Genomic DNA, 10,813 nt, shown 5'->3' on the forward strand with positions numbered 1-10,813 from the left:
CCAGAGCAAGCCTCCAGTTTGTACACCAAATCTCACCTGGTCCTAAGAAAATCCAAGGAGTCCTTCCTTTTGCAGAGCTGTGGGTTGGGGCCCCTTGGCCCCTGGGGCCAGAGAATGAAATCAGAATAGCAATAGTGTGTTCCTCCTTTCTTGCTTTATAGAGTTATTTGGAGAATAAAAAAGATTAAAGATACAGTATGTTTATATTTTGCAAAGCATAAAATATTAGTTTGCTACTTTCTGACACAGAATTTACCAAGAATGAGAAATAGTAGGTACATTGGGGTCTTTCGGGGGACATTCTCGTCTGAAGCTTTTCAGGACACCACATGGTGGATAGGCTCAGCCCTAAACATACCTATTCTGCTGTCCCGCCTGGCCTAGGCATCGTGGCTCTTACTAGCAAGCACAAGGTTCAGAGACTCCTGGAGTCTCTGAAGTTCTTCCTGTGGGCAGTCTGCTCTCCATGTCCCACCCCTCAGCCAGTCCCTCCCACCTTCCACCTAGGCACCCAGTCCTGATTTTGACCCTGCCCACGTTTCAAGCTCTTGGGAAGCACCCTAGTATCACACTGTCCATTGGCTAGGTTTTCTCCAACGTACCCTTGCTTGCTTCCTGCTCCTTAGATTTGAACTGGCTGTTTGGTCAGAAGGCATTCTCTTCCCTACAAGGGAACAAGGGACCAGCCCTGGGACCTCAGGAGTAAAAGGTACTTTGCCTCTTCTGTGCACAGCTCTGAAACTGAACAGCTAGTTTGCGAGTTTTGTCAGAGAATCTGGAAACATAAGGGTAGTTCTATTCTGTTCTCTATTTTGTAAACAATTCTGCCTGACAGACAACAGAGGCTCAGCAATAATGGTTGGATAAATATATTTATATTGGGTCTTTGTATCAGACAATGTGCACCTACATGACCATGGTTTTTGTTTATTTTTGGTTTTGTCTGTTTACTTGCTTATTGGTTTCTCAGTGTAACTCTGGCTTTCCTAGAACTCAGAGATCCACCTGCCTGTCTCCTGAGTGTTGGGATTAAAGGCGTGTGCCACCTGGCTCACTACCACAGTTTTTTTTTTTTAAATCATTAATTGTATCTTAATCTGTTTTTTTTTTTTAATGTAAACTATGCCTAGAAAAACTTGGTCTGTTAGAACTGAAGTTACTGTAAATGTGTTTTTAATTTTCATAGTTTGTGATTCTTGTGTATCTTTTTTTTTTTTTTTTATATAAGTACACTGTAGCTGTCTTCAGACACTCCAGAAGAGGGCGCCAGATCTCGTTGTGGATGGTTGTGCGCCACCATGTGGTTGCTGGGATTTGAACTCTGGACCTTCGGAAGAGCAGTCGGGTGCTCTTACCCACTGAGCCATCTCACCAGCCCTTGTGTATCTTTATTAACATGCATGCAGTGATAATGAGGTGGTGATGGTGTCTGAGAGAGGTTCTGCTCTGCATAACCTGGTGATGGGGGTGGGGCAGCACTGGCATCTATAGGTACCCTAAGAATTTGGGCTTTGCTGTCCCTTTCAGGACCTTTGGGTCTTTCTAGAAAGAGCTTGCACTCCCTCCTCCACTCTACCACTTAAGACAAATAAAAGTCCCACCATACTTCCCTTGTCCCCTCAGAATCAATGGGAATTGGGATACTTTTACTATTGATTCCGGGACTGCAGGGCAGTGGAGGATTGCTCTACCCAAGCACAGCAAGAAACTTGGTCCTTGATACCTTCAGAGGTATAGGCCGTCCGTCAATTTCAGTTGCTCCTCATCTTTTTCTCACAGTCTCAAGTCTCTGTAGAAATGACCCTTCCAGAGGAAATACCACCTCTAAATCCTGAAGACCCAGCAGGCAGAGCACCCCATGTCAGGAGCCCCAACTCTTAAGGTATTTTCACACTAACATGGCTCTGGCCTCCTCAGCAGTGTTTCCTCAACTAGCCTGCACTTGCAACTTCCATTCATATAGCTGTCCAGGGTTCCTGTATCCTCTACAGATATGATCACCTGCCCGTCACTAAAATGGTTAAAATTCAAATGACACCCCCCCAACACACACACACCCTTTCATTTGGACTACTTGCTGTCCTCTACTCTGCATGTGAGGGACTGAGTACTGCTGAGGGCTTGGGAAATTCAAAGAATCCCAGGTACCACATCCAGACCTAGGAACTCCACTCTGGATGTGGCAGTTCCAGAGAGCTGCTGCCACACCACCCAGATTATGGCCACTATTCAGCTCCTAGACCTGACAGAGGCATCTGGAAGTGCAGAAGGATAAAACCACTTTTTTTATAGCTGGGCTTCTTCGATATGACTTCAACTGCTCCTGGCCTCTCCCATTCATGTCTTTCTGAACTGGGCAGAGAGGAATGTGCTGTACACTTTGTGAAGGTTTGAATGAAACTGGGTCCCATAGACTCATATATTTGAACACTTGGTCCAATGTTGGCAGAATGGCTTGGGAAGGATTAGGAGGTATGGCCTTGTCGGAGAAGGTGTGCCAGCTGGGGCTTTGAGGTTTCAAAAACGTTATTGCCAACTAGCTTTCTCTCTCTGTCTTTACCTTCTGCAAGATGTAAGCTCTCAGCTACTGCTCTAGTGTTATGCCTTGCCTGCCTGTTGCCCCATGCTTTCTGCCATGATGATCATGGGCTCACCTTCTGAAAACTGTAGCTAGACCCCAATTCAATGTTTTCATATTATCTTGGTTATGGTATCTCTTCATAGCATTAGAAAAGTAGTGATTCCTCTAAAACCAGGTCAGAACCTTGCATAGATGTGGGCTTCTCTCTTCACAGCAGGTACCTGGTGTCAAGCTTCTCCATTGTAACTGTCTTCTCCAACCTTTTTTTCTGAAGGACAGCAAAAAGTCCAGGTATTGCATAGAAAACCTCTGGGAAGCTCCTGCTACCCAGTGGCTGTCCCTTCTAACCAACTCATCAGCATCACAAACTGCCTCCAGCTAGATGCGTACTATGGAGGCCTATGTGGCTTCCCACTCCCTGGACATACTTCCTGTCATTGCAGTTCTCTGGAATTCTGGGGCTGCAATCAGGGAGTTATAGACAAGAGGCTTCCCAGAGGAGGTTATAGAAGGTATCTGAGAGACAAAGCAGTACAAAAAGTTTCCACTGGCTAGGACACTGGATAAATAAAATGTAACTAAACACTGAAGACCTTGGCTGTCTGGCATGGCAGTGCATATAACCTAAACTCCGTGCAGGAATCCATCCACCCTATCTCACACACACACACACACACACACACACACACACACACACACACACATCAATGGGCATTATCTCCGTGACAAGCATAGGAAATTGACTTTTTCAATTTCCTATACCTGAGTCCAACAGGAACAGAAACTACTAAAAAGCTTAAGTTCTGAGATGCCCATGGGGAATTAGAGGAGCCCCTTACTCCATCTGATGAAAGGGGTCAGGTGAGTCGGAAACACATCCTGTCCCAATAACTCCGCTCCGAGAACCCCCAAACCTCTGTAGAGCTCAACTAGATCTGGGGGACTAGCTATGTGGCTACCTCTGGCAACCCTATCCATTTGTCCTAATCTTAAGATCCGTTCCTATGAGCTGAATCCAAGCCGTGGGCTGCAGCACTGCCCCTATATACTAGTGTTATAATTGAGGTGAGGAAGGAGGACTCCCTACCTGACTGATAGATACCACATCTTGCTCATCCACATAACAGATGCGAGATGAGAGACAGGCCCTACTCAAGAATAGTTTTCTGGTATAGCAAAGATGTCAAGCAAAGCTCTACTCCAGTATGGCCTGACACCCCACTCCAACATGACTTCTGATAACCTACTCTGGCATGCTTTTGACATGGTTTCCACCCTGACCACTGGCATTACTTGGCTCTTGGAGCCTCTACCTACCTCTTGTTTTCTTAGAATACTGTTTCCAAGGCTGAATGTTCCCCTTTCACAAACTTTTTCTGTCTTTACTGCTTTTAGTGTAAAAGCTCCCTAGCAAGGCCTTATGAGATGTATGCTTTGCCCCAGGGCAAAACCATATGTACTTCATCCCAAAGCTGATGACTGTATATTATAGGCACAACACAGAGGAGGGAAGCCAGAGGTTGAAGGGTCATGTTGGAGGTGCAGACAAGCATGCCAGTTTTCTGTGATTTGTTTTCTTTCGCAGGCACTGACTAAGCAGTGACTCTTTGCTTATTTTTCTGAGTCAGTTTTTATCCTCTCACATCTTAGAGCTCTCCAAGTGCTTCTCATTGAATCGCCATGATCCACCATGGACCATGTCTTAGCCTCACCCATTGGAGGGAGCATTTCCTTCAATGCTCACCCTGATTCTTAGCTATCTGACCTCTCCAGCTTCTCTGTTATCTGAATCATAGGGTTTTCTTTTACTGGTTTTCTCACTGAATTTTTCAGGTGTATACTCTCCAGAAGTTACCTAGCTAAAAAGTAACAGGAAAGTCTAGGGTTCACCTAACCACCTGCTGGCAAAGACAGGGTCCCAGAGTAGAAAACAATTTCCTTGCATAGACCTTAGCATCGATGCTGGGAGGATACATCTGTTCCAAGTCTTGGTCTCCTGTGACCTCTTGGAAGCCTTGGGAGTTTTCCTGCACTAGGGATGGAAGTGCCCTAGTGTGATAAGTTTCTATAAGCTGTACAGGGCACTCTGTTGACCCATCTAAACCAGTCTCTCACTGAGTTCTGGAGAAAAAAAAAACTTTTTTAGCCCATTCCCCTCAGATATTTTTCTACATTTATAGCTACTTCTTATTCTGTGACTCTAAAGATGATTCTGTTCCAAGGATCGCTATCTTTGTCCATCTCTCTGAGATAACAATTATAGGTTAAATGGGCTTTAAGGTGTCTTTTCAGTTCCCAAATTGCCTCTTCTACAAGTATACATTAAACTTTACCAACTTGGAAAGGTAGTGGGTGTCAGTAAGGCTTGCACCATGGTTAAAGGTGTTGAGACTAAGCAATATGGAGTAGTGTATAATTCCCCACAAGAGGGTCCTAACAATCCATCTTATGTGGAACTAGAGAAGTATCATCCTGAGTAAGGTAACCCAGACTCAAAAGGACATACATGGTATGTACTCACTTATAAGTAGATATTAGTCATAAAGTACAGGATACCCACAATATCCACAGACCCAACAAGCTAAACAAGAAGGAAGGCTCAAGTGAGGATGCTTGAATCTCACTTAGAAGGGGGAATAAAATAGTCATAAGTAGCAGATGGAGAGAGGGGACTGGATGAGAGGGGATGGAGAGGGGAATGGAGGGGTCAGGATCAGGTGTGGGGAGAGACATGAGAGAGGGCCAGAGGGACAGGAGAATGAATATAAATCTGTAGTAGGTGGGGGAGGGGCATAGGAGGCATCTCAGAGACCTGGCATGGGGGGTGGTTTCCAGTAGTCAATGCAGGTGACCTTAGCTGAGATGCATAGAAGTGGGGATATGGAACCTGAAGAGGCCACTTCCTGTAGCCAGGTAGGACTCCCATTGGAGGGATAAGAATACCAATCCACCCACAAAACTTTCAACCCCAAATTTGTCCTGCTTACAAAAACTAGGTGGACAAAGATGGAGTGGAGTCTGAGGGAATGGCCAACCAATAACCAGCCCAACTTGAGACTCATCCCATGGGCAGCACCAGCCCCTGATGCTATTAAATGATACGGTGTTATGCTTGCAGACAGGAGCCTAGCAAACTGTCCTTTGGGAGGCCCCACCCAGCAGATGACTGAAACAGATGCTCAGACGCACAGCCTAACATTGGACGGGGCTCAGGGAGTCTTATGGGAGAGTTGGGGGAATGATGAAAGACTCTGAAGCAGATAGGAACTCCACGGGATAACCAACAGAGTCTACTAACCTGGACCCTTGGGGGCTCTCAGAGACTGAGTCACGAACCAAAGAGCATACATAGGCTGGGCTAAGGCCCTTAGCACATATGTAGCAAAGTACAGCTCAGTCTTCATGTGGGTCCCCCCAGACGAACAACTGGAGCAGGGGCTGTCCCTAAAGCTGTTGCCTGTCTGTAGAATTTGTTTCCCTAACAGGGCTGCCTTGTCTGGCATCAGTGGGAATATGAAGGGGGACTTCCACTTTCTCACAGGAGAAGGGGTTGGGAGTGGGAGGAGAGATTGTGTGAAAGGGGACCTTGGTGGGGTCAGTGATTTGGGTATAAAATGAATGAATGAATGAATGAATGAATGAATGAATGAATAAATAAATAAATAAATAAATAGGAAAAGAAAAGAGAATTTGTGATTGTATAGGCTTGGCCCAGGGAGTGGCACCCTATTAGGAGGTGTGGCCTTGCTGGAGTAGGTGTTTCACTGTGGCTGTGGGCTTAAGATTCTCATCCTAGCTGCCTGAAAGTCAGTCTTCCACTAGCAGCCTTCAGATGAAGATGTAGAACTCTCAGCTCCTCCTGTACCATGCCTGCCTAGATGCTGCCATGTTTCCACCTTGATGAAATGGACTGACCCACTGAACTTGTAAAGCAGCCCCAATTAAATGTTGTCCTTATAAGAGTTGCCTTGGTCATGGTGTCTGTTCCCAGCAGTAAACCCTAAGACAGACTCCATCCTATGAAAGTGAAGTCTAGTTTGTCATGGAGTAACCGAGTACTTGAGATGCCAGAAACATGGAAGGAAAGCTGTAGGTTAGTGTGTGCCACAGGCAACAGATCTAGAAGCACGGGGCTACCCAAAGCTCCTAGAGCACAAATGATGCCTGAAAGAGCTCCAGATGCTGAACATGGGCGTGCAAGACTTGGATTTGTACTGCAATATTTTATTATGGATGTTCCAACTGTTAGAGACATAACGGCAGCTTCCTGAAGCTTCCGATGGAGAATCAGACATCCATTAAGTTCTACTTGCTTTTCCCCCAGTACACTCAGGCATAAGCTGCATTCAAATTAGGAACAAGAAGCCTAGTTAAGGGGGGAGGGGTGGTGGCTAGATGGCTCAGTGGGTAAGAGCACTGACTGCTCTTCCGAAGGTCCTAAGTTCAAATCCCAGCAACCATGTGGTGGCTCAAAACCACCTGTAATGAGATCTGATGCCCTCTTCTGATGTGTCTGAAGACAGCAACAGTGTACTTGTGTATAATAATAAATAAATCTTTGGGCTGGAGCGAGCAGGGACTGAATGAGTGGCGTTGACTAGAGCTGACCGAAGTGAGTGGGGCCCATCAGGGAGAGCAGAGGTCCTAAAAATTCAATTCCCAACAACCACATGAAGGCTCACAACCATCTGTATAGCTACAGTGTACTCATAGACATAAAATAAAATAAATAAATCTTAAAAAAAAAAGAAGCCTAGTTAATACGGCCCTGGACCCTTAACCAGCACACTGTCAGGTTGTGCAAAGATGAGAAGACTCTAATAGGAAGCTCCACTCCTAGCTCCTTCTAGGGTGGCAAGGAAGCCTATGTTGCTTGGGTTGTCTGAAGATGTGGAGCCACAAAAGAGAACTATGGCAGAGGCATCCTGGGCACTGATCCCACAGCAGGTAGAATAAATCCCATACTCAATAACCTGGAGGACCTGTTCTTCTTGGGAAAACATCCCCACATTCTGCTATCCTGAACCCACTTGTTTCCCATAGTACCTGCTCACCTGTATAGGTGCAGGTGAGTCCCGACCTGGCTGAAAGACTAGGGGTGCTTTGGTTTGTGTGGTGTGTATGGGGATGTGTGTCTGTGTGTGTGCACGTGGAGACCAGATGTTGATATCGAGGTTCTTCCTCTGTTACTCTCCATCTTATATCGTCTCTCAGTGCACCTGAATCTCACTGGTTGGCTTTACTCGATGCTCAGTGAGCCTCAGGGATTTTCCTGGGTTTTTGCAACATTAGGAGTCCTGCATCACCACAGACAGCTTTTCATGTGGATGTTGGGGATCCAAATTCAGGTCCTCGTGCTTGCAGAGCCTACACTTTACTCCCAGAGGCCTCTCTCTCCCTAACCTCAAGGCAATGCTCCATCAGAATCGTCACTGACAGAACAAGGGGGAAATCTGTTAGTAAACTGCTGGGAGGGGAAGGAACACGTAACTCTCCAGAGGTCATGGGTGAAGCATTTAAAAGAAATTTCTTCTTGCAGAACACAGACCAGGAGCCAGTTTGTACTTGGAAACATGACGGTATACCTCATCTATATAATAGAGTAGAAGGGAGGGAAAGACACACTTCCTACTGTTAGTAAAAATGGTTATAGTTTAAGCGCCAAGATCTTGTCTCTGTCATCTGGAGGGATAGACAACCTTAACCATTTTTTTTTTTTTCCATGTAGTATCCTCTGAAGTTTGAATCTGAGTGACATCTTCAGGGTCTCAACCAGTGTCTTACCACACAAAGCTGTGAAGCATTTAATCATGTGTATACTGTTTATATGACGAGTCAGCATGGGGGAGGGTGGATATCCTGGTCTCTCCTTCCTATGGCTGCCTTCTTAGCAGGGCATAGTTCACACCATGGCCAGCTCCTCTATCATACTTTCCTAATTGGCTATCTATTCACTACATATTAACAACCAGATCTGAATGAACAACAAAAAGGAAACAGCAAAGGACACAAACTACAAGAAACTCTCTCCAGACACCCACCCTTCCCTTTAGCCAACCCCTAGGCCTTCTGTGGCTTCTGCAAATGCCCTGAGAGGATGAGTCACTGTTTCTGATGTGACTGCACTGCCCTCGTGTGGCCAGGCTGAGCACAGCCTATAAACATTTTGCTCAATGGTTTTCCCAAGGCAGGCTTCCTAGCTTTCTCTACTAAAGGGTAGGGGTCTGTTCTGGGCAGTTTGGTGTACTGGAGGCTCAGAGCACCGCTTCTCTTAAGGTGGGCACTGTTCTATACCCCATGAGCCACCTCCTTCCCTGGCCTTTGAGAGAACAAGAAAGTCCCCACTCCACAAACGGCCTTCAGCTCACTGTATCACTCTGCCTTCCTCAGTAGGAACCCTGACTCCAGGACATTTTCCATTTCTGAAGCAGCCCAACCAAATCACACCCAGTTCAGGTCAAGAATCCAAGCCTAGGCTCTGGTATGTACTCCGCTCAGGGTTATGACACGGCCACACCCAGATATGTGGCACAGGTACTTCATTCTTGGGTGTGGCACACTCCCAGGAGTGTAGCACAAGCTCACACATGTATAATCAAGTCACTTCACTCTTAGGTGAAGTGCAGATACACAAGCATATGGAGCAGGTACCCAGGTCGGCAGTGTCAGTTCTCAGGCATGCAGTGAATATATTCCCTCAGGTGTGCAGGGTGGGTCCTCATACATTCAGTGCAGGTACTCAATCGTGTGGTGTGGGGGTACTCAGGAGTATGGAGCAAGTTCTAAGATGTATTGCTGGTGCAAGCACTTTTCTTAAAAAAAGAATTTATTTTATGTATGAGTACACTGTTGCTGTCTTCAGACACACCAGAAGACGGCATCAGATCCCACTATAGATGGTTTTGAGTCACCGTGTGGTTGCTGCAAATTGAACTCAGGCCCTTTGCAATAGCAGTAAGTGCTCTTAACCGCTGAACCATCTCTCCAGCCCAGTGCAGATACATAGTACAAGTGTGACATAGTATTCAAGAATGCGGCACAGGTACTAAGGTGTGCCATTAGAAGGCTCCATGTGCAATGAGACTCATGTTTGGTGCATGCACATATAGACATGTATGTGAGCACAGGCAGGACAACCATGGCAGTCCTGCAGACTGAGGCTGGAGGAGTACGGCTGCAGATAGGACTGGGATGACGCAGAGGTGAATAGTAGCTATAAATGGAGGAGTCCAGGTAGCCTCTACACAAATGGAGTTATCATTTACCACTGAATTTATGAACTTCATTGTTTACCAGTTGGCCTCACTGGACTAGGGTCGTCTGCTAGTGTGGGCCGATGTCTGGTAGATGATTGACATGGATGGAGCCATGGAGCACACCCAGAGACACCCATAAAGGGGTCACGAGGTTAACTCTGCCACCACAGAATATAGCCCCTTCCCTGATCCCACAAACTAGAAACCACGGGAAACAAACCCTCAGTGGCATCCTTGGCCAGAAGGGGACCTTAACGGATCTGTTCTCATCCTTGACACCTACCCAGTTGTCTTCGTACCCTGTCCCTCCTAAAGCATAAACTACTTCTTCCAACTTGAGTTGACAAGCAGGGGGCAGGAAGGGGTCCCATCCCCAGAGCTGTAACACGGTTGTCTGTTTAGTTGTCCCTCTGTCCTGCTTGTCTGTTGGACAGAATTTTAGATAGGAGAGTACACATGAGACAGTGACTTCAAGAACAAGGGTATCAGAACACAGCCCCAAAGTGGAGTCATGAAAGAATTCTGAGTGCTTGTCAGAAAACAAAACTCTCGCATGTTCACATAGCGACTAAGCTGCAACAAAGGGGACATTTCTTCCACTTGTTTGGTTAAAAAAACAAAAACGGCCAAAACTAGGCAACCAGTCTATATCATTACTTTATTGCTTACATTACATGACCCGTTTCTTCAATACACAGAATTGGTTCCAAAATGTGTCTTTGTGCTCCTCCCAGGTATGGAAGACCGGAGTGAGTTTACTGCAGCTGTTGTTATTCATATGCCTTTATGGAAAAAACATGTTTTTGCCATGTGTGGCTCCTTTGTGGTTCCTCTTAACCCTCAGAGTATAAATTTTCTGATGTTCTAAATAAAGTTGGCTTTTGCATGAGACTTTAGTCTGCCTCATTTTTAGGCCCCACTCTCCCAGGTTCACACAGCATACGTGTTATGCTGGAGTAGTGTAACAAAGGCTACA

The sequence above is a fragment of the Mus caroli genome, chromosome 13 (genome assembly GCF_900094665.2).
Source record: "Mus caroli chromosome 13, CAROLI_EIJ_v1.1, whole genome shotgun sequence".
NCBI lineage: Eukaryota > Metazoa > Chordata > Mammalia > Rodentia > Muridae > Mus > Mus caroli.